Consider the following 27,217-nt stretch of genomic DNA (forward strand, 5'->3'; position numbering starts at 1 on the left):
TGTTTTGTTACGCCATGTGGCGGGAACATACGGGATTTTTCTTACCCTTGCGCACGTCGACAGCAGTGAGAAACTCTCACAATCTGCAGAGCGATCTTTCTTGCTACTGTGCTAAAGCCTCTGCTGTCCCTTGCCCGTGTTAATGATGTTATCAGAGCATAGAGACGGGTGGCTCTGTCTGACACGTCTGCTTTTCCCTTGAATAATGTTATATTCCTGGCCGGACCGTTCATCTCTGGATAACCCAAAGTATATATTTAATTCATCACACCGTGTAGGGCCAACCTTGTGAGCGCAGCAGGCCTTTAGTTATCTTACTCTGGGATGCGGCTCCATTTATCTCTATTTCACACTGTCTCTGCTAAAGGGATGCGATGGCCGGGCTCTGCAGACTCCTAGGCAGACGTGCGCAGCGAGCGCGGTGGCATGCGCCAAGCTCTTATGAGGTACGATGGAGCTGACCATAAACTGTTCTCTCGGTATAGATTACACAGTAAGAATGAAGTCTACCCAATGGCTTTTCAGCCTCCTCATCTACCCAAAGTTAAAAAAAGGAAACTATTCTCACTAGACATCTTGGAATCTCAGAGACCACCCAGCTACCAGCTCTCGTGCCACCAGTGTCTTCCTGGTCAAGGGCCACACTGCTTTTTCTCTTATCTGTCTTGTATCAAGACCCTACAGGACTATGGGGTGAAAGAAAGCTCGATTTTTGGCAATTTATAGTAAAGATCAATGTATAGTCATTGGCGGAGTAAAACTAACACACGGCTTGTATGGTAAAAATAACATTTTAAGTCTCTAGCCCTAACCATCGACATTCCTGAATAAAACTTCTGGGCTATGACCCTATTCCTTGCTACGCAGACTGGTTAGTAACTTAATTTAGACTCCAATGGGCCAATATTATTGTATGAAAGTTGAGCTTAATGGAGAACTCCAGAGTCATCCTAACTGCTGCACGTTTGTAACACGAAAGTCTTTGGAGATACTCTTTTCTCAATGTCCTTCTGGTCGCGTGCCGACCTGATCCAACTACCTGACGCACCGCTATATTCCAAGAATGACGCTCTTACGATGGAGAAACAAGGACTACGTTTTTCTAGAACCATCGGGCCGCGTGATGATGCAAACACGCACGACCACCAATAGAGAAGCTTAAAACCTCCACGTGCATAGTAGCGTCTAAACATGCAGGGCTCAGCGGAAACCAGTAGGGACACTGGCGGCACGAATCCATGACGAAGTAAGTCTCGGGGGTGCATTTGTTTTGGCTATTATCGGATATTCTTCTCTAAAATGAAAACTCTATTCATTTCTGTTGCTAAAAATGTGTATTGGATGTATTTCCTTTGCAGTGTGCGCCTACAGGGTTCGCCCACCTCTGCAACCCCAATGGAGCACTAGACACATACAGGTAGTGTAGGCCCAGGTATTTATCATTTATTCATCCTGCATGGATTTTTCACTCAAGTGTGTATACCACCAATGTGGCGTTTTGCTATGTGTTCTCACAGTTGTATGCTGACTTAATCGGTCTTCACCAGTGAGTGATGACAGTTGCATGAATACTCAATTAGTTAAAGCAAGAAATGTGGAATAATGATTGGCCATACAAATGAAGAATGAAAAAAACGATAACAATGGCTCTTTTATCTATTGCTTCAGACTGAAAACAGGGAAATCCCCTGGGTATGGTTGGTACTGATATGCTTGATATGGAGCATGTGAGAACTTCACAGCTGATTTACATACACAAATAGTATTAAAAAATCATGACCAGCTAGAGATATAGTCGAAACTCCGTCCTGAAGAAAGCCATACGATATATATGGGGCAATCAAGTTGGCTCAATCATGTCGACTGAGATGCTGGGGTACATGGCCATCCCCGAAAGCATATTTTCTTTTGTTTTAAGCTTGCCAAAAGTATTCTGAATAAAGGGAGTTGCTATTTATGGTTAGGAAAACCTGCATGAAATTTTTGTTACAGGTCCTGTATTAGTAAGCGTCAAGCCCACCCACACACACTAGGTATAGTGGGTAAGGATCCAATGATGAAGCATGCCACTGGTGGTACTAGTGGGTGAGGATCCTTTTAGAATATATGAGATTTCTTGAATTCTACCCAATCAAAAATATTTTCTGGAACGCAGATTCAGATGTAAGAATTCCCTCTTCTATGATAATGGGATAGAATTAGACATACAAATTCCCTCTTCTGTGATAGTGGACAGGCTCAGGCACGTCATTTCAAAGCAATGGGGAGACCATGTTTGCAGATACATTTATTGTGTGTGATCTATGATACATGCCCTCTTTGGCCCCGATTATTAGCGCACCACTAAATTGTAATATATTCAATAACGTGCTACCACACATATTGAAATTATGAGTTTCGTGGCAAACAAATGATAAGTGCCACCCTTATAAACATAGTTGCAAAAGAGAATTGGCCCAAACCCAGTTTGATTAAAATTGAAAAGTCATTGGCATCCAAAATAAACAGATATTCACAAGAAATTAAATTCAATTCCACGATTTATATTATAATGGTTAAGCCACAATCAAGTTATACAAACTTATATAGTTGCTCTGAAACAAGTGAAGAGAACAAGGGGCATATTTACAAGGTAAGTGGTGGAGTGAGGTATTGGCCTTCCTGGCTTATCGCCTCACTCTGCCACATCAGAAACGCAGGGCTGCACCATATTTACAAGAATATGGTGCACCCCTGCATTTCCCCCTGCTCTGACGCCACACTTAGCAGCCTAGCGCCAACGCAGGTACCCTTGCACCATAGTGCAGGGTGCCTGCATGCAGGGGAAGATTGTTTATGTGCAGGAAGGTCCCCCTTCCTGCACATAAACAATATTTAAATGCTGTTTTGTAACTTCTATGTGTGCTGCTTAATGCAGCACACAGAGAAGTTCTAAAACAGAATTGTTTTACAAATGATTGTTTATGTGCAAGAAGGGGGACCTTCCTGTACATAAACAATCAATGACCTTTTGTTTTATCCATGTGTGTTTCATAACACAGTACACATGAAAACAGCAAAAACATTTCTCCTCGTTGTGCCAGGGTAAGACCAGGTTTTCCTTGGTTTTAGTTCTGGCGCTGCCTCCTGTTTACGCCTCTCCTATAAATAGGGGGCAGCGTCAGAATCAATGGGTGTTGTGGTGGAACGCCCACACTAACATCCATTGCCCTCCCACTTATGCCTCCCTTATAAATAGGGGGCAGTGCCAGAATCAAAGGGTGTTGCGGTGGAACCCCCACACCAACACCCATTGCCCTCCCATTTCACACTAAGCATAACGTGAATGGGCACTTATTTACAAGGCAGGGCTAAGCCACGTTAAGTGGCTAAACGATGCCTTGTAAATAAGGTGAAGCCTGAATTGCCACAGGAATGTCTTAAAAAATGACGTTCCAGTGGCGAGAGGGTCTTATATATATGCCCCAAAGTGATCAATGGAGTGCTCGTGAAAGGATCGCATCTCGCGTCTCTGTGAGCCTACCAGAGTGATTTTATGACAAAAGGTAACCTCTATGACCATTGCTCAGCTCTGTCTTGTATTCCTTTAACTTTGATCATGACATCTATTCTGTCATCTTACCAATTAGTGATAGTTCCTTCATCTGCTTTGTCTCGCCTTTAGAAACTTGAGCAGATTAACTCTGACCCTACGAATACTGTAATTTCTTAGCATTGTACTCAACGAACAAGGAAATGTTTTGAATACCATGGCTTCATGTACATTGTAGCCAATTGATGTTAGTAAGGTGAATATCTCAGGCCTTCCATGGCTTATTTAACACTCCTTTCTTGGTGTTGATCTGCTACCTTAATTCAATTGCAGCACAACAACTGCCGCCTGGATCCGATGGGAACCTTTGTGGATGCTTTTCATGTGTCATTTCTCTGACTAGGAGCTTACAAGCCCAATTTTCCGAATCCTCTACGGTATTGATTACAGTGGCCTTGAGGTGAGCCGCTATGCCACTTTCCAAATGTACCCATTCGATTTGTCACCTAGTCAGTAACTCATGGCATTTCTTTAGCCATTCTGTTAGTTACTAGTCCTTTTGTCCTAATGAAGACCCCCTTCTAAGGAATTACTGGCTCTTCCACTATCCTTGGGGTCAAAACATTCACTTTTCTCAAAATACCAACCTGTACTGAAAATGTTTACCCACATGCAGAAAATGGAAAATTCATATATTATATCTTGCTACTGTAGTCTAGATTAGATATTACGTAATACATTGTTAGACAGGTTCATTGATCCTTTTCTATAAATATTGTAATTAATTGAACTTTTATCTTTACCCAGATCCTTTCACGAGAACTCCATTGAGCACTTGGTTCCCTTCACTTGTTTCGAAGTAACTACATAAGTTGTTGTATAACTTGATTGTGGCTTACGCAATATAATATAAATTGTGGAATTGAATTTCATTTCTTGTGAATATCTGTTTATTTTGCTTGCCAGTGACTTTTCAATTTTGATCAATCCTGTTTGGACCAATTCTCTTTTGTAACTTACCTGACCCAGGTCTGGCGTTTTGCTGCATTTCCCCATTGTTGTGTAATGGTGACCCTTATAAACATGGCAATGATTGTGTTAATGGAGGCAATGCTATCTGAGCTCTATATTTTTTAAGTGTGAAGTTGTTTGTCCAACCCCACTCGATTCAATCTCATTTCACTCACAAATCACCTACACTTCTTTATGTCCACATCTGATGTTCTATCTTAATATCATGTCAAAAATTTCATCAGTATTTAAAATTATTGCTGTACTTTTGTGATGTCATTTATACCTTGGGATATTTTATCACAGGTTAGAATATCATTATTCTCATTCATTTTTATTATCACTATACTTAATATTGAGTTTTTAAATATCGTTCTGTATAATGATGTTAATAATTTTGTATCTATTTATTGTTTAAATAATTGATAGTAGAATTTTTTTATTTTATTTAATGGTATGTGTGTTATTTTATGTTATTTTGATTGTACATATTTTTGGAGATGGTTGTAGGGTTCCTAGAGAAATGTTTTTACATTGTTCGCTTTTTATTATATTTTATATTTTTAAAATTGTACACAGTTATTCACAATTTTTAGTTGATATATTTAAAACATTTTCTGAATTTAAATTGATCATTGCTATTTTTGTGCATTTAACTTTAACTTATCTTTATTTTAATAGTGTGGTTAATAATATATATATGTGTGTGTATATTTATATATATATATGTGTGTATATATATATATATATATATATATATATATATATATATATACTATGTATGAAAATTAAAAATTGTCATTATTCTTTACATTTAATTGCCAATTCATGCGTTTTATAGTAACTTTTTAATTTTGTTGTTAAATAGTAATATGTTTCCCAAGTATACGTCTGGCAGATGTTATAAATGGTAGGAAATTGGGTTAGTTAAGTATTTTAACAGTAAATTTGATCATTCCATGACTTACCCTAAGTTCCTAAGTGAGAATAGTAAATCTGTACAAAAGATCCCAAGTGTGGTTAAGTTTGGAGTGGGAATAGTAAATGTTAGAGACACCCTCCCAAACTCCACACTTTCCCCAATGTGGTTAAATCTAACCTCCCTGAAGTACAACACTTTTCCCAATGCAGTTAAGTTTGGAGTAGGAATAATAAATGTAACCTCCTCAAAGTCCAACACTTTTCCCAGTGTGGTTACATTTGGGGTGGGAATAGTAAATCTAACCTCCTCAAACGCCAACACTTTCCCAAGTGTGGAAAAGGTTGAAGCTGGAATAGTGCATCTAACTCCTCTCTCCAAAGTCTAGCACATTCTCCAATATGGCAAAGTTTAAAGTTGGAATAGTAAATCTAGACTGTCCCTAACACTTTTTCCCAGTGTGGTTAAGTTTTAGAACGATGAAAGTAGCTTACTAAAACAGTTTTTAGTTTTGGTAAGTTAGTTACTTCGAAAATAAAACTATTTACATTTCACTTGGTCAGAATACAAAAAAATCTATATATATTACAATATTTTACGTTTTAAATAAAAACACAGTTCATTGTAACACATTTTTATTAAACATGTATTGTTTTATTTCCTCATAAACATATTAAAAGTTTGTAGTCGTAACAAATGGGGAGAGGAGTTGGCCTAACGACTAGGGCGGTCAACCTCGAATCTGGGGAACTGGGTTCGAGTCTTCGCAATGACGCTGAACATCCTGTGATTCTGGGCAAATCACTTAATTTCCCTGTGCCTAACAAAAATGAATGTCTCCTCATGTAATGCAACAAGTGCTATGTAAAGCACTCTGATACCCGGTTTGGGTCAAGTTCGCGCTATATAAAATACTTTGCACAGCTGAAGTTCATGCCCAGCAGGCACTTGGGATGGGAGTGCTGAACATAGGGGTGGTATGAGGCTGCACTTTGTGTCCAAAGTTTTTTGTGCACAGCTGAAGTCCATGCTCACCAGGGTTTGGAGACCGGGACACAGAGAGCAGAGATTTTACTAAAAAGCAGGCCTGAGTTTGTAGGGGTGTTTAGAGTAGGGACACTTTGCACCTCCAGTGATGCACGTTATGTCAGTGGTGATATGAGATACAATGTCACCAATCTTGTTACTTTTTAGGTTAATTATGATTTTGTTTGTGGGGTTATACACAGTACATTGGGTGAGTTGTGGTAGTAAAACTCATTTTACCTGGGAATTTCAGGGCTTTCTTGGTTCTGGAATATATATTTATAATGTTCCTTTGCCTGGAGTTGGAGCTGGAGAGAAGTAGCAGCCATGGCATGGGTGAAGGTAAACAAAAATGGCATTTTCCACTGATATTGGGGGAGGGGCAAAGGGGCCCAGGTTATGTTTCATATAGGTACCCCAATAAAGGCTCAGGTAGCAACCTAACCTTTCACCTATATTCTCCCCTACCATTACACTACATAATGGTTCTTGGGGCTGACCTTTAACCTAGTTACGGTTAGGCCTGGATGGTGAACTTCGCTCTGTTCGCAGAGTTTGCAGAGTTTTCTGCACTCCGCACTCTAAGGAGCTTGCGGAGTGCAGAAAACTCAGCTTCGCGATATGCTGCAGTGTTTTATCTCAGCTGGCGCTCGGTTAGAATTTCTACCTGAGCTGCAGGAATTCTAGCACAAACTGCAGTTTGCACTGCACTCCGCCATTAGCGGAGCTTCGCTGATTTTTTTTGTAACTTTGCGGAGTTCCACTTAGCAAAACTCCACGAACTACACCCAGGCCTGGTTATGGCACTGCTACAGGATGTGGGGTTTTCCCTGAAACAAGCCTCATCCGTTATGCATGATGATTCTTGAAAACACTGCAGGACTAACACGTCCTTCATAATAACTATGTGTAAGGGTCATTCCTTCCGACATGAGACTGCAAGGTTGAACCCCTGAAGGTACCACTTTGGGTATATAAACACCATATTTGGCTTAGGCAGGGAGAGGAGAAAAGGACTTCCATGCTGACACACTAACCCGAGACGCTGAGGTTCCTGCACTCAGGCACTCCAGTTTGCAGTGGTCTGACATCCCTCGCGGGGTGTCCATCTCGAGATCAAGATGGGGTCCCACAGTCTCTCACTTCAGGTAATGGGGTTGACTTTATCCTAGAGTGATTCTTGGCTCTACACCTACATACATGCTAGGTACACTTAGGTACATCTAGTTAGGGTCATATCATAGGAATACATATTTTTACTGTCACTTATTTTTATATCTGCCTATATTCATTGTTTCAGCACTGTGGTAGAAATCTACCATCCTTTTACTATGTTGGTGCTTTTAATCATTTATATCTGTTTCTGTCTTATAGTTGTTTCAGCACACCTATTTTACACTAGCTGATGCTAGTTCAATAAATGCTTATTGAACCCCCCTCCCATTTATTCTGTGTACTTCTCTGTGACAAAGTGAACACGAGTGTCTGAGCGGAGAGTACTGTACTGTACTGATGGGACAGAGTTGTCATGTTTGATAGTTGCCAAGAACTATTCTCTCCTTAGTAAGAGGGGTTTCTAGTGGCACTGTGAGCTAGCTGGTATACAGGCAAACCTACCCGATGGGGTTGTCTGGAATCAGTGTGGACACAAATCCTGCAGTTTATGTTCTCTAAACGTGCAGATCCGATATAGGTTTGTAGGAACTACACTACAGGGTATAGACAAATGTCAGGTATTGAATACAAAATCTCATGGGCATTATGCCACACCTTTTGCTCAGTATCTCTCTCATAGTACAGCTTTGTCACATCATGAGATCAATCCAATAATGCACTGACACAAGGTGGGGCTTAAGTCACCCCCTGCACTCTTTTTGCTGCTAGATGTCACTGGGAACAGTGTTGGGCCTCACCTACTGAATTCTCTACACATGACCCCAAATATAACTAGGCACAGTGGGCTTTAGACATAGGTTTGTGTTACTCCAAATGCAGTTTATCTAATTCCCTTATCCACAATGCCCACAGGGCATTTACTTTGGTTGTAACCACCATCTTTGGATGCCCTTGAACATACACTCTGTCCATATTCACAAAGCCAGCGGGGCATGGCCTGTGGTTGCAACCGTTCAATCTTTGCTTATGTCTACCAGCTTTCTTTTGCTCTCATTTCCTCCCTCTTTCTTTCCCTATCCCTCCATGTGCCTGTTATGCTCTTTTTCTCTTCCTATCTCTCGCTCTTTCTCTTACTATCATTTTAACTGTCTTTCATTGTTTCACCCTCAGTTTTTTCTTTCTGCTTTTCTTTTTCTTCCTCCGTAGCTGTCTTTTTTCTCCACTCCCTTGCTCCCTCTTCCATTTTGTAATTGATAGTGTCTCCTCCCTTTTATGACATGATGGCACCATCTTGGTACCCGGTCTCCTTCATCTCATGACTACAAATGGTGACACATTAGTGACACTGCTTTCTGTCGTGCAAAACACCCTTACCATTTCATCAACCAATCTTGCACATCTCTGCCATTTTGTAATGCTATTTAGATATTTCCTTTGACTAGACTGTTGGCTCTATCCACCATGCCATTAGTCTAGGGCTTGTTGAAAACAATAAATACCACACATGCTAAAATGACTTTATATCATCTGACATAAGTTGCGTGTCATTGTTAGTGAAACCCTTCTCTGAAAATTGTTTCAACTCAGCAGTGGTGGCTTAGGAGCACCTGTCACTTTATGTGAGCACCGGTCTACTTTAAGTATCATTTTCTTTACGTGTAAAATAAAATGTTATTTTACACACCATATGTTCCCCTACTACTTTCGTGCTCCCTCAATGATTAATTGTCTAACCAAAAATCTCCTTACTCTGTGTCCTTTTCAAGGACTACAATTGTTTGCTTAGGACCCAATTGTACCAAACAGAACCTCTGTTTTTCCTAAACATAAACTTAGGAGTTATCTCCTTCATAAATCTGGAGACCAACCATGTTGAGTGAAGGTCTACTACAACCAGAGCAAACCTTATGTCATTCCTTACTTTAGCTACCAGTCCTATGACGTCTAAACGCACACTGTTCCACTTTTTACCTGGATCATGTATGTGACCCATTTCAGATTGTGAACGTACTCAAAACCTTTTTTCTCCTTCTTTACATTTACTGCAATGCTCAACCTACGTGGTTGCCTAATCATCAATCCCTGGCCACAAAAATATTTCTTTGGCTATCCTCTTATTCAGGGATTGGCCAAAGTGTCCTTCATGTGCTAACTTTATTATTATTCTCCTTAGGCTTTCAAGAGGCACATATTTATCACTACGCATGATCAACTTTTCATGGTGCATTGGTAATTCATCTAGAATGCTGATGAATGATGAATGATCTAACTGAATGAGCAAACAAACGTTTCCAGCGTACACTATCATTAGGCAAATAACCTTCGTCAATGCTGCATCCACTCTATTGCTGTCTCCAAATCACTCCCCGTAATGGCACCACCACAACACTGTACAAATTCTTGCACCCATGCTATAGAAACCTCTTTGTAGTTAAAATTGCTCATCCATCATTCACCAATCCACCTACAGACTGAATAGGCAATCCACCTGTGCATTTCACCAACCCAAAATATATTCAATTTTGTAACAATATTCTTGTAGGTGAGCTGTCAGTCTAGCCAATGTAGCTATTATTTTGCCTGCATCACCAGACACCATCTTCATTAGAGGCTTGTGGTCAGTATTACAACTCAGATGCCATAGATAGGTCTGAAAGATTCAGCACTTGAGAACGAAAGTAATGCCTCAAACTCTATGAGAAATATTCAGTTCCAAACTAATCAATGAGGGTCATGCACATACAGTCCCTTCAGATTCTCTCTTTGATTCTAATCAACATTACAAAAATACCTATAACGCCAATGACCCCCCAAAAAAAACTACCTAGGCATATATCCTTAGGAGACAACATTATCTGGGGTCATTCTCCCTAAAACATCTGTTTAGTTACAATAATGTACATTGAACCTAAGTGGTATTTCTCTTCCTCCTACTTCAAAAGATTCCTTGGGCCTACATTTCCGACCTTTGTCACCCTCATCTTCACCTATGCTCAATTAACTATCAACTAACTTCAGGTAATTTTTCACTGACATCCACCTTAGACCTACCAGTTTCTTTGCACATGCTCGCTGTAGTTGCACCCTGCAACTACAGTTCCTATACTCCTTATTTATTGCTTGGCATGACACTGACTTTGACCTATGAAAACTACTCATACACCTGTGACAGAATTAAAGTAAGTAATGTTTATTGCTTGATTAAAAAAAATCTTTGCAAAACAGCTGCTTATTAAAACACATACAACTAAAACAACGCTCGATCAGATAAAATCACAGTGGTTTCATAAAATACAGGAGTATAAAACTTGCATACAGTACGGAAGATATAATATTAATATGTGTATCATGTTTAGGCACACAATGACTGCTGGGGGACTGTCCTCCTTGAAGTTCGCCTTGGTTCAAGTATCTGTGATTAAGTATAAAATCCTTGCCTGGTTAAGGGTAAGTCTAAAATTTGTGATTCCCAGTGAACAGATATCAAATGAGTTGACAGCAACCAAGGGTGCTAGCCAATTTGTTGGGTGGTTGCCAAGTCTAGTTTTGTTTTTACTATTTTCATAAAACGTACAAAGTTACAGGCTAACCGGACATCATCCCCCTCAAAGCAGGCCTTCACCGCCTGTCTGCATGATCGTATTCGATTTTGGTTCAGGCAAGGTTTTAGAAGCTGTCTTCGTTCAAGATCTAAACTCTTAAAGACGCACAATAGATGTGAGACGTCCTCTTCGGGGTTATCGCATAGTCTGCAGTTGGGGGTTGAATGTGAGTGTTTCCACGGCGGTAAGTGTGGCTTTACCAGTAGAATCCCCAGCCTCATTGCCAGAAGGCTTTCCTTCATACTTCTCGAGAAGCTTGTACTTAAATATGGCTGGGGAGCACTTCTTGAGTAGCTCTGAATCACAAACCAGTTGTGTGCCCTCTTATTCATGTCTGTTTTGTCTTTTTCTAGGGAAATGATCTCCACCGATTTGTTCACCAAGGCTTTAAAACTGTTGTAAGGAAGACCGGATTCCCACAAATCCTGTAAAGCGAGCAGCCTTATTCTTGACTGAAGATAAACCATAGCGGGACAGTAATTTTTGCTAGTCATTTCTTTCCACAAATAGGACTTTAAAGAACCAGACTTTGCACTCTTTATTTTGTACCAGCATTTGGCATAAACGCCCCTCCTTGCTATTTGATGCTTTTGTAAGCCAAGCTCCAGCCTTATTTGTACTGGAGAAGTGTATTGTGGGAGATTGAATATTATTTTAGCAGCTTTGGAGACCACCTTATCTAGAGTTATTTTGTCTTTTCCGCTCATTGATTCGCTGCCATACGTGATTGTAGGTAGAAGCTTTGCCCGGAGTACTTCCTGTAGAGGGATAAGGTTGGGGACAATTATTTTGTGCTTGATGTTTTATATCACAACGGCCAGAATGGTTCCTCGTCCTTGAATAGTCACTTTTTGTTGGTGGTACGTTCCCATGCTGTCAAAGATAATTCCCAAATATTTGTAACTTTTAACCGTCTCCAGTTGTCTATCCCCCACCCACCATCTGAATTGATTCTTGCTACTTCTTTGGTTAAAGACCATTGCTTTGGACTTCTCATGGTTTATGCTTAATCCGGTCTTTATGGCGAAGTCGCTCATGACATTTATCAAATGCTGCAGGCCAACTGGGGTTCGGCTGATCAGTGCAAAAAACACAGTTGATGGACAGAATGTAGAACAATGTCATACATTCACCCCAGTACAAGGATCTGGGCCTAAATCCATCGTTTTTTTGCACTCCACACCACCCTGGGTTAGACACTGGCTATATGCAAATCAGCTCTGACCCTGTGCCTCATGGGAACAGTCCAGTCCGAACTACCAAGCCATGTCTTTCCCAGACCGGAATCAAGCATCCAAGGACCGGTTTCTGGCTATCAGCCTTCATTCAGCCTGGATAGCTTGACTCCAGTGGTGTGAAGAGCCTGGGACTCACGTCTGAGCATACCCAGCCCACTCGGGGTGAAAATTGCAAAAAACACAGTTGATGGACAGAATGTAGAACAATGTCATACATTCACCCCAGTACAAGGATCTGGGCCTAAATCCATCGTTTTTTTGCACTCCACACCACCCTGGGTTAGACACTGGCTATATGCAAATCAGCTCTGACCCTGTGCCTCATGGGAACAGTCCAGTCCGAACTACCAAGCCATGTCTTTCCCAGACCGGAATCAAGCATCCAAGGACCGGTTTCTGGCTATCAGCCTTCATTCAGCCTGGAAAGCTTGACTCCAGTGGTGTGGAGAGCCTGGGACTCACGTCAGTGAGCTAAAGAACGGTGATGGATTAAACCCAGATCAGTTGACTGGGGGTGAGTGTTTGTATTGTCAACGCTCCGTCCATCATCACCTTTGGTTTTTCTTTGTTTGCCCTAAGTTGGCAGGGTATGCTCAGACGTGAGTCCCTTGCTCACTTTGCCACTGGAGTCAAGCAAGCCCGGCTGAAGACGGCTGTAATGCCAGAAACCGGTCCTGGGAAGCTTGATTCCGGTCCAGGGAAGACATGGCTTGGCAGTTCGGGCTGGACTGTTCCCATGAGGCACAGGGTCAGACTGATTTGCATATGGCCATGTCTGAACTGGGGTGGCGGAGTGAGCTAAACAACGGTGATGGATTAAACCCAGATCAGTTGACTGGGGGTGAGTGTTTGTATTGTCAACGCTCCGTCCATCATCACCTTTGGTTTTTCTTTGTTTGCCCTAAGTTGGCAGGGTATGCTCAGACGTGAGTCCCTTGCTCACTTTGCCACTGGAGTCAAGCAAGCCCGGCTGAAGACGGCTGTAATGCCAGAAACCGGTCCTGGGAAGCTTAATTCCGGTCCAGGGAAGACATGGCTTGGCAGTTCGGGCTGGACTGTTCCCATGAGGCACAGGGCCAGACTGATTTGCATATGGCCATGTCTGAACTGGGGTGGCGGAGTGAGCTAAAGAACGGTGATGGATTAAACCCAGATCAGTTGACTGGGGGTGAGTGTTTGTATTGTCAACGCTCCGTCCATCATCACCTTTGGTTTTTCTTTGTTCGCCCTAAGTTGGACGTGAGTCCCTTGCTCACTTTGCCACTGGAGTCAAGCAAGCCTGGCTGAAGACGGCTGTAATGCCAGAAACCGGTCCTGGGAAGCTTGATTCAGGTCCAGGGAAGACATGGCTTGGCTGTTCGGGCTGGACTGTTCCCATGAGGCACAGGGTCAGACTGATTTGCATATGGCCATGTCTGAACTGGGGTGGCGGAGTGAGCTAAAGAACGGTGATGGATTAAACCCAGATCAGTTGACTGGGGGTGAGTGTTTGTATTGTCAACGCTCCGTCCATCATCACCTTTGGTTTTTCTTTGTTCGGCTGATCAGTGTCAGGTCGTCGGCGTATAGTAAGTTCGAAACTGACATGCCACCTAAATTCGGGGCGTGGTGATGATAATTATCCAGTTCCCTTGAGAGGTCTGACACAAATAGGTTAAACAGGGTTGGGGCGAGGACACAACCCTGTTTTAGCCCCTTAGTGATCGGAATCCTCCTCGACAGACTGTTGCCGGTCCCCAGCTTAATTTGGCCCATGTCTTGGAGTGCAGCAGGATTAGCTGGTTCAGAATGGTTGGACCTACTTTCCACCCGGCTAGCTTAGCTCACAATTTCCCTATGTTAACGCTATCAAAAGATGCTTTGTAATTGATAAAACAAACAAATAATGGTTTGTTAATTGCTTTCGTGGCGTCAATTAAAAATGAGAGAGCAAGAATGTTTGTAGTTGTCCCCAGGTTTTTCTGAAAACCTGTGTTTTCCCCTACCTACTCGATTAGTTCAGCGAGTAGTAGGCCGGCCTAATATTTGGCCTCAATGTCAATTAGCGCTATGAGTCTATAGTACTTTTGTTGGTTCTTGCTACCTTTCTTGTGTATAGGTGATATGATCGATCCTTTCCAAGAATCTGGTATTCTTTCGGCTTCCAAAATATTGTTAAAGACTGGTAGTAATGCTCCAGCCCAATAGGTTACATACTGCTTGTATACTTTTGGGGGAAGCCCATTAGGGCCAGGCGCTTCTTCGTTTCAGTTTTTTAAAATTCTATCTACAATTGTTTTAAGTGAAAAGAAGGGTATATGCTCTGGGCCACAATGCTTTAAGGATTGCTACTAGTTCTGACATGCCACTTTGTCTTTTGTATTTTCACCGTCTTCCGTGTTAAAATGACTCTGTAGGTATTTTACCCAGGCGTCCTCCGTTATATGTGAGTTAATTCCTGGTGCCTTGGATTCTCTATGCTCTTGACTGTCTGCCAAAACCTGGAGCTGTTCTCTGATTTTGCATCATGTAGCAGTTTTTCCCATGTTGTTTCAGTGGTTTCTTTTTTTGCTATCCAGATGATTTTCTTTTTCCGGGCCCTGAGCCTCCTTAATTTCAGCTGTGTTTTATCGGCAGAGCAATTTTGACGGAGGTTACGCATTGCTCTGTTTATTTCGCCCCTTATTTGTCTTGACTCTGCATGATGGGTTCCCGATAAATTAATTCTTTGTTTGTTTGCTGGCCTGCTCGGTGGTTCCTGTTTAATTCTTTGCTCAGTTTTTGTCAAATTCGATTTACAGTTAGATGGGCCAAAGATTTCAGTAAAGCTTTCCCAGGCTGTTAGGATGTTATCATGTAATAGTTTGTTATCCTCCCACCGTTTTTTCACTCTGCCAAGAGTTTTACTGGATCGCATGTGTTACATTTTATTCTCCTATGGCTAAATGTAGCATTTGTACATAGGTCAGCAATTGGGTGAGTGCGCGCTGTTCCTTGTGTGGCAAGTGTGAACTCTTGAGGTTGATGATCACTGTGGTCTTGCATTCTGATCCTAAACTCTTTTATCAGATGATAAAGTGTTAAAGACGAAAATGTATAGTCTATTGCTGTGTCCACAAGCACATTGTGGAAAGTTGCAGCTTGGGGACGATCTTCCGTGAATCGATCGCTTAGTGCTAGTAAGGACAAGCTTTCTAGATCCTTCAACAGTTCTTTGGAGATTTTTGTTAGCTTGCACCACTTGCACTTATCCTGAAGAGGGGTCCCCCATGCTGTTTGTTGGTCTTCTGCCGGCCTGTCTAAGTCGCCACTCCCTGTAACGAACATGTTAAAATCGCTAGAGACTACGTTCAAAGTTGCCTTCTCAGTAATTAGTTTGGATAGTTCTGTTATCAGATGTTTTGCACCATTTCTTTCATCCCGGGGGTGTAGATAGGTGTTAACGAATATTAATTGCTCTTTGTTTTTAGGACCAACTATGTCCAGCAGAATAGTTTTTATCTCATTTGTTGGAATACTTGCGTTTGATAGTTCCTTGACCGTCGTTTTGGTTTTAATCGAGGCGTAGGTGGTAATGCCGAAATTTGAGTTTCTAGTTGTTGGGAGGTGATATGATTTGAAGTCTAGCAGGTGAAGTGGATCTGCCAGCCATGTTTCTTAGAGCAGAATTAAGTCAAATTGTTGAAAGTACATCAGCAGAGCGCTGTCCGCTGTTTGAGTTCCAAGGCTGTTAATGTTCCAGGAGCAAAACCTTAGGTTAGAAATATTTGTTTCCTGTTCTAGTCCTTGTCAGGGGGAATCCCTTTTTAGGTCTCGCAATGCAAGCCGATCGCGAAGCAATCGTCGCTGCAAGACTCTATTGCAATCATTTCTGCTTTCAAGGAGTCAAGGGAGACAGGCGACAAGTGATATGCCCGCGCGCGTAAACGGATCAGGTCACGCGCGCTTCCTGTCTCCCATGGCTCCTTGGAAGCAGACACACACGCACGCACACACACACATGCATACAGACCCCCCCGCCACGCATACACACACTCACACACACACACATACAGACCCCCCCGCCGCCGCGCATACACACGTAGAGACCCCCCACGCCGCTTCATTCCTACTTTCGAAAAAGCCAACCTTTGAAATTGTGACACCCCCACAATATGCACTCACAGCATCCAATGGAAAGTACAACATGGACCAGAATATCAACATGATTGCTCTCAGGGCTAGAAGGAGCCCCTAAGTCCAGACAGCACATCTTGTACCCCTGACCCCACTGCGCCCCCTCAGTACCCGGGTCCGGGTCGTCGTCATTCAGCTCCAACACCTCGATAATCTCCTCGTCACCATGAAAGTCTCCGACCTGCGCCCCTCCCACAGCCCCCTCAGTGTCCTCCATAGGTACAAGTGCCCAGCCTGACACACACGGGTCTCTTCCACTCCCACGGCCGGATCTTACGGTGCAGCCTACCCAGAGGGGCGTCAGGCAGCTGCCGCCAATGGAAGCAAGGTGTAAATAGCAGTGGACCAATCACGACTCGGATACATTCTGCCGTTCCGCCCTCCCCGTGAGCTGGGGAAGCGTGCATGGACAACGAAACTAGAGAAATCCAGGAAATGTAGTTTTTTGTATCGATACACTTTATTGTGGCATTAATCCTACTTGACTGTTTTAGTTGCGTGATTACACTCTATGTGAAGCAGAAAGAGGATAGAACAGAAGCAACTGTATACATAGCCTAATTCGCTACCGTTTTGGAACATTCGAAGGGCGTTTTATTTAGCAAAATGTACCTTACATGACACAACGGTAGATATTTTAATTTACGGTACGGGCAAAAGTAAAAATAAATAACTCATCTAATGCTTGCATTTTTCCTTTCATGTAAGAAATATCTTTCAAATTGGGTAAGGTTATTCCGTTCCATATTAAAGCAGATACTCGTGAAGATTCCTGACTTTTCCTTACATAGCTGCTTGAATAACGATATCTATTTCACTAGCGAACAAAAGTTAGTTTTTTCTATGGCTAAAAAAATATGGAGTACAAAAAAACCCAGGTTTTCGTGAATAAGCCCGGTGTCGGGACTACAGCTCCCGGCATGCCCAAAACTGTCAGTCACGCACATGGCGGCTGCCAGTGGCTGGTTATTGGGGTCAGGAGCTGGCAGACTGTTGGGTGAGTACAGATGCTACCTAGAGGTTGTCGCCTCATTGCACTACTCTGTCAGTTCGTATCTACAGACCGTGTTATGTTTAATCTGTTTTAATTCTCACCTCGAAATACTTCCAACTGCGAATGAGGGCAAGTATGAAATGTCTTAAAACCTCCCCGGACTTGCTTGTTTTCAGATTTTGGCAAGAATGCTCTAAAATAGTTCCACGGTGGATAGTTCTATGACATTAAAAGAGAATGTATGTGTACGCGCGTCGGTCATCATATGACTGGACAGAGGCGCTGGGACCAGTGGGGCGAAAAGAGTTTAGATGACGAACGAACAATAAAGGGGGTCCTTTAAATGTGTATGCTCTAGCAGCAGTGTTGTGCTTTATAAGAAACACAGTCACTCTTCTATGCTTGTACCACGCTCTAAAAGTCGTTGCAGCACCACTGTGTCAGGATGGGTGTGTACAACACTCTTCTGGTGACGTTTAATGTGTACATGTGTCCGCTGATGTGTGTAGATGTTCTGTCTGTTGATTAGTTGTGTTTATGTCGGTGTGTGCTAATGCATCCGAATGTTGGTTATTGTTTATTATATGCATCTTATTTATGAGAATATCTTTTTGTAGTTTATTTACCTGTTTGGTCCTATACGTTTGCGTGCGGTGCTTTTTATCACATGGTCCTCGTGTAGGTGGTAATTTATGCCTTAGTCTGGTTTATGTTGATCAATATTCAATAGTCAGTTCTTTGTTCATGTGTGTGCATTCTTTCTTGCAAGTGTTACTGTGTTTCCCTCTGCATTTGCCCAGGTTAATTCATGCGAACATATATTGTTTGTATTCGGCTACACCAGTGGTTGATGGCCTTCGATGGGACATTCGGACGTGCACTGGCTTAACTGTTTTCTTTCCCCCGTACGTGTGCATTTGTGGAACTGTGAACGTGTTGTTTTATTATCGGTGTGCTGTGTTTGTGCAGCTGTGCATGGTTTTGTGTATTTTCTAAACACTCTTTGGTGCATTTCAGCCGGGCTCGGACAGCGCTTCATTCACTGCGGGCGCGCCTCTGTATTTCCAGGCTGCGCCAGCACACGCTTTCCTATTCGGGCCCTCTGAACACCTCTGAACATTGATCGCCTGGATTTTGAGATATAAACTTCGATTTGCCCCCCAGCCGCTGGACCAGTATGAATTGAATACATAACACTGGAAGAAACATAGAGATGGCAATCGCGTGTCTGCACACTTTTTTTGCTGTTGAATTGAGAAACACATGCCTGTGTGTCTAAACGTCACGTTAATGTGGCCGTGTGACGCGGTTGTCTTGCCTGATGGATTGGATGCCAGACCTTGCATGTGTGTTTGGGTGTATGGAGTATGTCAGAGGGTGTCCTATGGAAGTACTCGGGTGTCATGCATGAATGCCAGAGATGTGCTCTCCCCATGTCGCGGAAAGCATAAAGTAACAAGGTGTCAGTAAAAGTTACATTTTGTTTCTAAGTCATCACACATTGATACTCACCTGAACACACGGCCGCATGTGTGTCTTATTTATGGACTTGTAGATTTCATGGGCGTCAATTCACCAACATTCCTGGGGTAGCAGAAGCGACATCACCCGAAATTTGCCGATTACTTTCACCCACACACTCCCACATACACAGAATGCCTCTCCCACTTCTAGCTCTCTTGATTTGTTTATAATTTAGGAGCTCCCCATTGTGAAGAATGAAGAGGCTAAAAGAATAAAACCGCATCCATGTGCATTCAGCACACACTGCGCCCCAGAGTCCTTTTTTAGGTCTCACCTAAGCCATCGCGTTAGCCTCACTCTATCTATCTATCGCCCTCACTCTATCTATCTGTCACCCTCACTCCATCTATCTATCACCCTCACTCTATCTATCGCCCTTTATCTATCTATCTATCTATCTATCTATCTATCTATCTATCTATCTATCTATCTATCTATCTATCTATCTATCTATCTATCTATCTATCTATCTATCTATCTATCTATCTATCTATCTATCACCCTCACTCTATCTATCTATCTATCGCCCTTTATCTGTCGCTATCTATCTATCTATCTATCTATCTATCTATCTATCTATCTATCTATCTATCTATCTATCTATCTATCTATCTATCTATCTATCACCCTCTATCTATCTATCTATCTATCGCCCTCACTCTATCTATCGGTCGCCCTCACTATATTAATCTATCTATCTATCTATCGCCCTCACTCCATCTATCTATCACCCTCACTCTATCTATTGCCCTCACTCTATCTATTGCCTTCACTCTATCTATTGCCCTCACTCTATCTATTGCCCTCACTCTTATCTATCTCCCTCACTCTATCTATCTATCTATCTATCTATCTATCTATCTATCTATCTATCTATCTATCTATCTATCTATCTATCTATCTATCTATCTATCTATCTATCTATCTATCTATCTATCGTCCTCACTCTATCTTATCTATCTATCTATCGCCCTCACTCTATCTATCTATCTATCTATCTATCTATCTATCTATCTATCTATCTATCTATCTATCTATCTATAGCCTTCACTCTATCTGTCGCCCTCACTCTATCTATCTATCGCCTTCACTCTATCTGTCGCCCTCACTCTATCTATCTATCTATCTATCTATCTATCTATCTATCTATCTATCTATCTATCTATCTATCTATCTATCTATCTATCTATCTATCTATCTATCTATCTATCACCCTCACTCAATCTATCTATCGCCCTAACTCTATCTATCCTTCTATCTATCTATCTATCTATCTATCTATCTATCTATCTATCTATCTATCTATCTATCTATCTATCTATCTATCTATCTATCTATCTATCTATCTATCTATCTATCTATCTATCTATCTATCTATCTATCTATCTATCTATCTATCTATCTATCTATCTATCTATCTATCTATCTATCTATCTATCTATCTATCTATCTATCTATCTATCTATCCATCTCTCTCTCTATCTATCTATCTATCTCTCTCTCTATCTATCTATCTATCTATCTATCTATCTATCTATCTATCTATCTATCTATCTATCTATCTATCTGTCGCCCTCACTCTATCTATCTATCTATCTATCTATCTATCTATCTATCTATCTATCTATCTATCTATCTATCTATCTATCTATCTATCTATCTATCTATCTATCTATCTATCTATCTATCTATCACCCTCACTCTATCTATCTATCGCCCTAACTCTATCTATCCTTCTATCTATCTATCTATCTATCTATCTATCTATCTATCTATCTATCTATCTATCTATCTATCTATCTATCTATCTATCTATCTATCTACCTACCTATCTATCTATCTATCTATCTATCTATCTATCTATCTATCTATCTATCTCCCTCACTCTTATCTATCTATCTATCTATCTATCTATCTATCTATCTATCTACCTACCTATCTATCTATCTATCCATCTATCTCCCTCACTCTTATCTATCTATCTATCTATCTATCTATCTATCTATCTATCGCCCTCACTCTATCTGTCGCCCTCACTCTATCTATCTTTCTATCGCCCTCACTCTGTCGCCCTCACTCTATCTCTCTATCTATCGCCCTCACTCTATCTATCGCCCTCACTCACTCTATCTATCTATCTATGGCCCTCACTCTATCTATCGCCATCACTCTATCTATGGCCCTCACTCTATGGCCATCACTCTATCTATCTATGGCCCTCACTCTATCTGTCTATCTATCGCCCTCACTCTATCTGTCTATCGCCCTCACTCTATTTATCGCCCTCACTCTATCTATCGCCCTCACTCTATCTATCTATCGCACTCACTCTATTTATCGCATCACCACAGCATCACTCAGCACCACCACAGCATCACTCAGGGGCACCACAACATCACTATGCATTACCACAGCATCACTGGACGCCACAGCATCACTCGTCGCCACCACAACATAACTCAGCGCCACCACAGCATCAATCTGTGCAACCATTCAACAACAACTGATTCAAATATGTTCTCTCAATGTTTCAAGCTTTATTACGAATGTCACAAAAAGATGTTAATATTTCAATTCTGTTCTTGGATTTTCGTCACATTAAAATACACTGAACATAAACTTCACAAAAGTTATTTACAAAAGTTTAAGCTATTGCCATTATAAATTACAATAACTTGTATTTAAGTATTCATTATTTAATAAAATTAAAAGCCATTGATATTTGTAATATCAATACATCTAAGTCACATAAATACAACACATATTGCATTACAAACGCTATAGGTGTCACATTTGCGAACGTTACAAGTATTGGCATTGTAAATGACAAAGGGCCAGATGTAGGTAATTCATATTTACCACCTCTTAAATACCGAATTTTACTGATTCGGTATTTAAGAAGTGGTAAATATGAAGGGGGGAGATGTAGGTATTTCCCGATGTGGAAATACCGAATCGTTAAGATTCGGTATTTACCGAATCTGGAAATACCGAATCGGTATTTCCTATTGATTCCTATGGGCTGTGAAGCCCATAGGAATCAATGGGCAATACCGATTCTGTAATTACAGAATCGGTAAATACCGATTTTAGCAAGGGTGCAGGGGGTGTCACTATGACACCCTCTGGCACCCCTGTTTTAGGCTTGTGTGCCATGTGGCACACATACATGCCCTTAGGGCACATGGCACAGGTGTACATGCACAGATGTGCATGTACACCTGCATCGGTATTTTACCATGCAATTGTATTGCTTGGTAAAATACCGATTTTCAAAGCCCTGTGTCAATGTGAAACTTGGCACCTACATACCGAAAATGCATTTTCGGTAATTTTACCGACCGGTATATTTACCGATTCGGTAAAATTACCGAAAATGCCTGTTTTTTTCCCCCTACATCTCAAAATCCAATTACAGGTCGGTAACGGCCGAATTCGGCCGTTACCGACCGGTAATTGGCCACCTACATCTGGCCCAAAGCTATTAATTTAGCTATTTTCAAAACCAACACATAAATACAAATTTGTCATTCACAATACCAATAGCTCAAACTTTCCTAATACGAGACCTATTGCATTGAAAATGCTTGTTGTGTTTATGGTTTTTGCTATCCAGGATCAATCCTGTAGTGTGTAAGGTTCTCTTTGACCCTGGATGTCCCGATTGATGAAACTATTTCTCTCCAAAGTCTCTGCTGTGGTACTACGTGCCCCCTTGAGCATGGAGATGACGGGCCCAGAGCTTCTCTTTCTCCTTGCTCTGATATTTTTGGGCTCTCGATAGGGATGGAGTAGTGGTTCTGGACACCCGACTGCTTGTTGGAGATGCAGTCGGATACCCCAGGTTTCAAGTTGGTGCTTTTCCTTGAGAATTTTCTCCACTATTTCTCCAGTTGCCTTGACTGTCTTGGTTGCTTCTTGATCCAATAGATGTTTGAACGTTTCAAATTCTACTGATTCCAGGTCTTGTGAGCCAATCCCTGCCAGACTGCTAATAGCGGATAGTATTCGGAGAATGTTGCCTCAATTTAGGGTGTCTCATCGTCCTTTGGATTTATACTCTGGGATGAACAGAACTGCCTTGGACGTCTTCCTTCGGGGCTTGTTTGGGAGGGATTCACTTCATACGGATTTCTCGTTTTCCTCTGCGCTTGTGGCTGTCACATTTTGTTGTTCTGACCTTTCAATTGTGTCCGGGCTTCGCTCTGGTGCCGTTCACTTTCCGCTAACGCTTTGCTGTTTCGCTAGCCTCATTCTATTTGCGGTTTCCACTTCTAGCTTGGCATGGCATCCCTTTGTTCGGTATATGCTGTTGATGGTGTCATATTTAGTTGTTCTGCCCTTTCTGTGCGGTCCAGAGTTTGCTCTTTGTCACTGCGCCATCCACTGACACTTTGCTGTTCCTCTGGCCTTGTTCTATTTGCTGTTTCTGTTTTTGGTTGGGCATTCCTTGTTTTTAACTGATCAGTGTGGGCCTTAGCTGCTACTGTTAATGCTGGGGCAGCTACTCTTGACGCTGTGGATATCAGCAGGGTTTATGCTTGCTCGCTTGAGTTGGTGAGTCCGAGACAGTTATGCTTGCTTATATTTGCTTCTCCTGTTTGTTCCTTCCCAGATGAGCCGGGGGTGTTGATACCGTTTGGCTCCAGCTGTGTTCTAGCTGTGGTGCAGAAGAGGTCGGTTTGGTGACTTGGCTTTTGTTTTGAAGCCAGTGTTGAAGCCAGTGTCGGTATTATTTTCTGTCCCTCTGAGCTAAGGCTTTGCTGTATCCGCTGTAATCATCACAGCGGTTTTCCCGTTAGTGTCATTAATGTATTCGGGGGGTTCGTGGTCGGGGTCAGTGACAGCTGGACTCAGTTGTGGGGGGTTTTCACCCGTTGGCTTAGTTAACCATTCGTCTAGAGTAGAGAAGGCTTTCTTCCCTCCAATTATAACCATTTTTTAATCTGAGAGTCTTGGAAGAGCTGCGACTCCTTGGATTGATTTGTTCTGGCATGTCTGTATTTTATTTTCTGGCTCCAATTGTAATCTTGAAGTCTCCTTGGAAGTAGGCAAGGGCAGATTTCCTGTGCATTGTGTTCTTTCATCATTCTCTTTCCCGGTGTTTATGTCGGTGTCGGTGCGTTTTGCGTTTTGAGTTTTGCTGGGCTTCATGTGCTGCCTGTAAGTCTGCTACCTCTTTAACCACCCCACCATTTGTCTAGCAGGGTTGTGCTGTGCTGCGTCCTCCTGATGTGGCCAGTTTGTCCATTGAGCTGTTGCCTGTTGAGCCGTTTGGAAGTAATGGATGTGGGGGGGAAGGGAGGTCCAGTTGTTTGTTGATGCTAAGGATTAGCACTGCACCAACATCTTTCACAAATGAAAATTTTGAATATATTTTAGGTTGAAAGTACTTTTTTCCTTTGTTTGTTTGTGGCTGCGCTTGTCTGTCTACTGATCCACCCTGTCTATGTCCACCAGCATGTTCGCGAAGATTCCGGAATCCATGTAGGCAGATATCTCTGCATTTGCAGCTGCTGTAGTCAGCGGAATTGTTAGTGTGGAAGGGCGACTGTCGGTTGATTCAGTTGTTTCCCTTAGGATTTGTTCAGCCACGGGCCGTGGTGGGAGTTACGGTGGGGCAGGGAGGCGGGGAGGGGGGGGGGGCAGGGTGGAGGGACCTAAAAACCGGCATATGGATAATTGCAGGTAAGTACACAATTTAATTATTAAAACGAATTTCGTAGCGCGCACTGCATCGCAAAATGCTATGCTGTGGCGCTACGAATTTCGGTTTATTAATTAAATTGTGTACTTACCTGTAATTATCCATATGCCAGTTTTTAGGTCCCTCCACCCTGCCCCTCCCCCTCCCCGCCTCCCTGCCCCACCGTAACTCCCTCCACGGCCCGCGGCTGGATTTGTTTTCTTTTTCCTGTTGTTGATGACACTTGTTACTGACCGCCTCTCGTTGCCAGACCTCATGGTCACTTGTGTGCTGATGGTCTCGGTGGCAGTTTATTGTTGTTGGTGTTAATATTGTTGCTGCTATTGTTGTTGTCGTTGTTATTGCTAATTATTGTTTTTGTTGTTGTAGTTGTAGATTCAAATGTACAGTTTAGTGTGGATGTTATTTGGTTATCTTTGAACAACAGGTCTTAGTTGTGGTAGGTTGGTTTGTTGGTTGATCTGCAGGCCCTGTGGCCCCGCGCTCTGAATCCAGGTCCGCTGATAGGAACTGCGCGGCTAGGCTGACGGAGAAAGTGAAGTGGTGAAGGGATGGGGCAGGGGACAGTGCCAGAGGCAGAGGCTTGGACAAGCAGGGCTCACAATGCTGTGTTGCAGGCTGCACCTGGGCTAGTCAGGCCACCTCCGCAAGACACCAAGGACATGCTCTTGCTGCAGCCGCCCACTAGAGGGCTACAGCGCTTGTCTCCAGCATTCACCTGCAATCACTTAAAGTGATCACCGCTATAGTCACTGTCACAAGTCTCAAGCAGGCATCTAGCATAGTCTCTCTCTCTCACTGCCTCTGTCTCTTTTGCTCTCACTCTACTCCAGTTGGTGCTCCCCAGGCTTTCCAAGCTCTCCAAGACAGAAAGGGAGGGTTGATGATTATAGTTTGTGGTTGTGGTTTTGCGGGGTTTGGCGGGGTTTGCGGGGGTTGGCGGGGTGCTTTTTGCGGCGTAGAACTTGGAGCGAGCCTCTTACTCCTGCCTGAGCTCATGCTCTTAGCCTAGCTCTATTCTCTGTACGGCCGGCTCATCTCCGTTTCCTATGGCGATCTATGGCATTGCATCCACACACCCTGCTCGCTCAATCTATAGCTGAGTGCACACAGCTTCTCACAGTTTGACACCTGCTACCGCCTCAACTGCTGGTCATCGCAATGGCAACTCCTTCCCTCCGGGGAGCGCTATTCTCTGGGCTCTTTCCCTGGTTCTCCGCTCTCCCCTCTCACTGGGTCACGCCGCTTGCAACCAGAGGGAATGCCTCTGGGGCCGCAGGGGCCATGGGGGCCTCCGATCAGTTGTGGCGGCGGTTTTGCACTGGAATCACGACTGGGTGAGAGGGGAGAGGGAGGGAGGCTGATGGGTGGATGGGAGCAGAAGCGGTGACTGGCGAGCCAAAGCGGCAATGTGCTGGATCAGTACCGCTCAAGAGCAGGCTCGACAAGCTCCAGTCAGGGAGCGAGCGAGCCAGAAGTGGTGATGGCGGCTGAGTTAACCCTGCACAGGCTCAATTACAGGCTCAAGTACCGCTCATGCTCTGGTCCGTGAGGAAGCGAACCAGGAACTAAAGCTGCCCTCCGGGAGTGAGCAATCGATGACGGCTGAATTAGCCCCGCTCTGACTCAGGCTCAAGCTCTGGTCTGACCACAACAAGCTCCGTGCTCCGTGCCCTGTGCTTCTCACTTCCGGCTCTGCGAACTTCTCCTCTTCCTCCTGCTTCAAATGTAACCCAGCTGGGTTCAGATTTTCCTGTGACAGCATTTGACATTCTGTTTCATACCACCAGCATTTCTTAAAAAGTTATTTCCTGCTTTACTAAAATATCGACAGAGGAAATTTCATTTGTCTCCCTTTTTTCGATCTCTCTCATTCAAACTCGGACTCCTCTATGATCTTGGCTTTGTCCATAGTATCTTTCAGAGAAGGATTCCTTGCTGCCCATAATCTTTTTTTGCAAATTCTTGCTTTTACACTGAACAATCGATTGATAATGAGCTCATCATTCATCTGTCAGAACTGGTAATTCACTGCCAGTTCACGCAGTCTCACTACAAACTCAGCAAGCGACTCCCCACACCTCTGCAGTTGAATATAGAATTTGTACCTTGTCATTATTAGGTACATTTTTTTAGCAACCTTTTCATATCAACCTCATTTTCGCCTCCATGTATAGATTGTATGACTTGTCCAAAGTGGTCACGAGCTTCTTGCAAAAACGTAATCATATTTTGGCCCTGCTTTCCTGAACTTCCGAGGAGCAACACTCTTTTCTTCCCTTGCCTGAAGTCCTGGCCATCCAGAGCCAGTAGTTAGTTTTCAAAAATATCTACCAATCTTCTCATTGAATGGAAGGTATGACCTGTTGTCTTTAGTAGATTCAGTGGATTGT

At 42.8% G+C, this 27,217-nt stretch overlaps 1 long non-coding RNA gene across 2 annotated transcripts in view; it reads left to right on the forward strand.

The window, feature by feature from the left end:
* Positions 1–1,136: 1,136 nt before the first annotated feature.
* LOC144753622 (uncharacterized) overlaps positions 1,137–27,217 on the forward strand; it is a 36,709-nt gene continuing 10,628 nt past the window's right edge. Inside the window, exons 1-2 of one of the 2 annotated variants that reach the window (XR_013594433.1) lie at positions 1,137–1,246; positions 1,359–1,432. This is a non-coding gene — a long non-coding RNA (uncharacterized LOC144753622). The remainder of the gene's footprint in view (positions 1,247–1,358; positions 1,433–27,217) is intronic. The other variant, XR_013594432.1, reaches the window with a different exon arrangement.

The sequence above is a fragment of the Lissotriton helveticus genome, chromosome 5_1 (assembly GCF_964261635.1).
Source record: "Lissotriton helveticus chromosome 5_1, aLisHel1.1, whole genome shotgun sequence".
Lineage (NCBI taxonomy): Eukaryota > Metazoa > Chordata > Amphibia > Caudata > Salamandridae > Lissotriton > Lissotriton helveticus.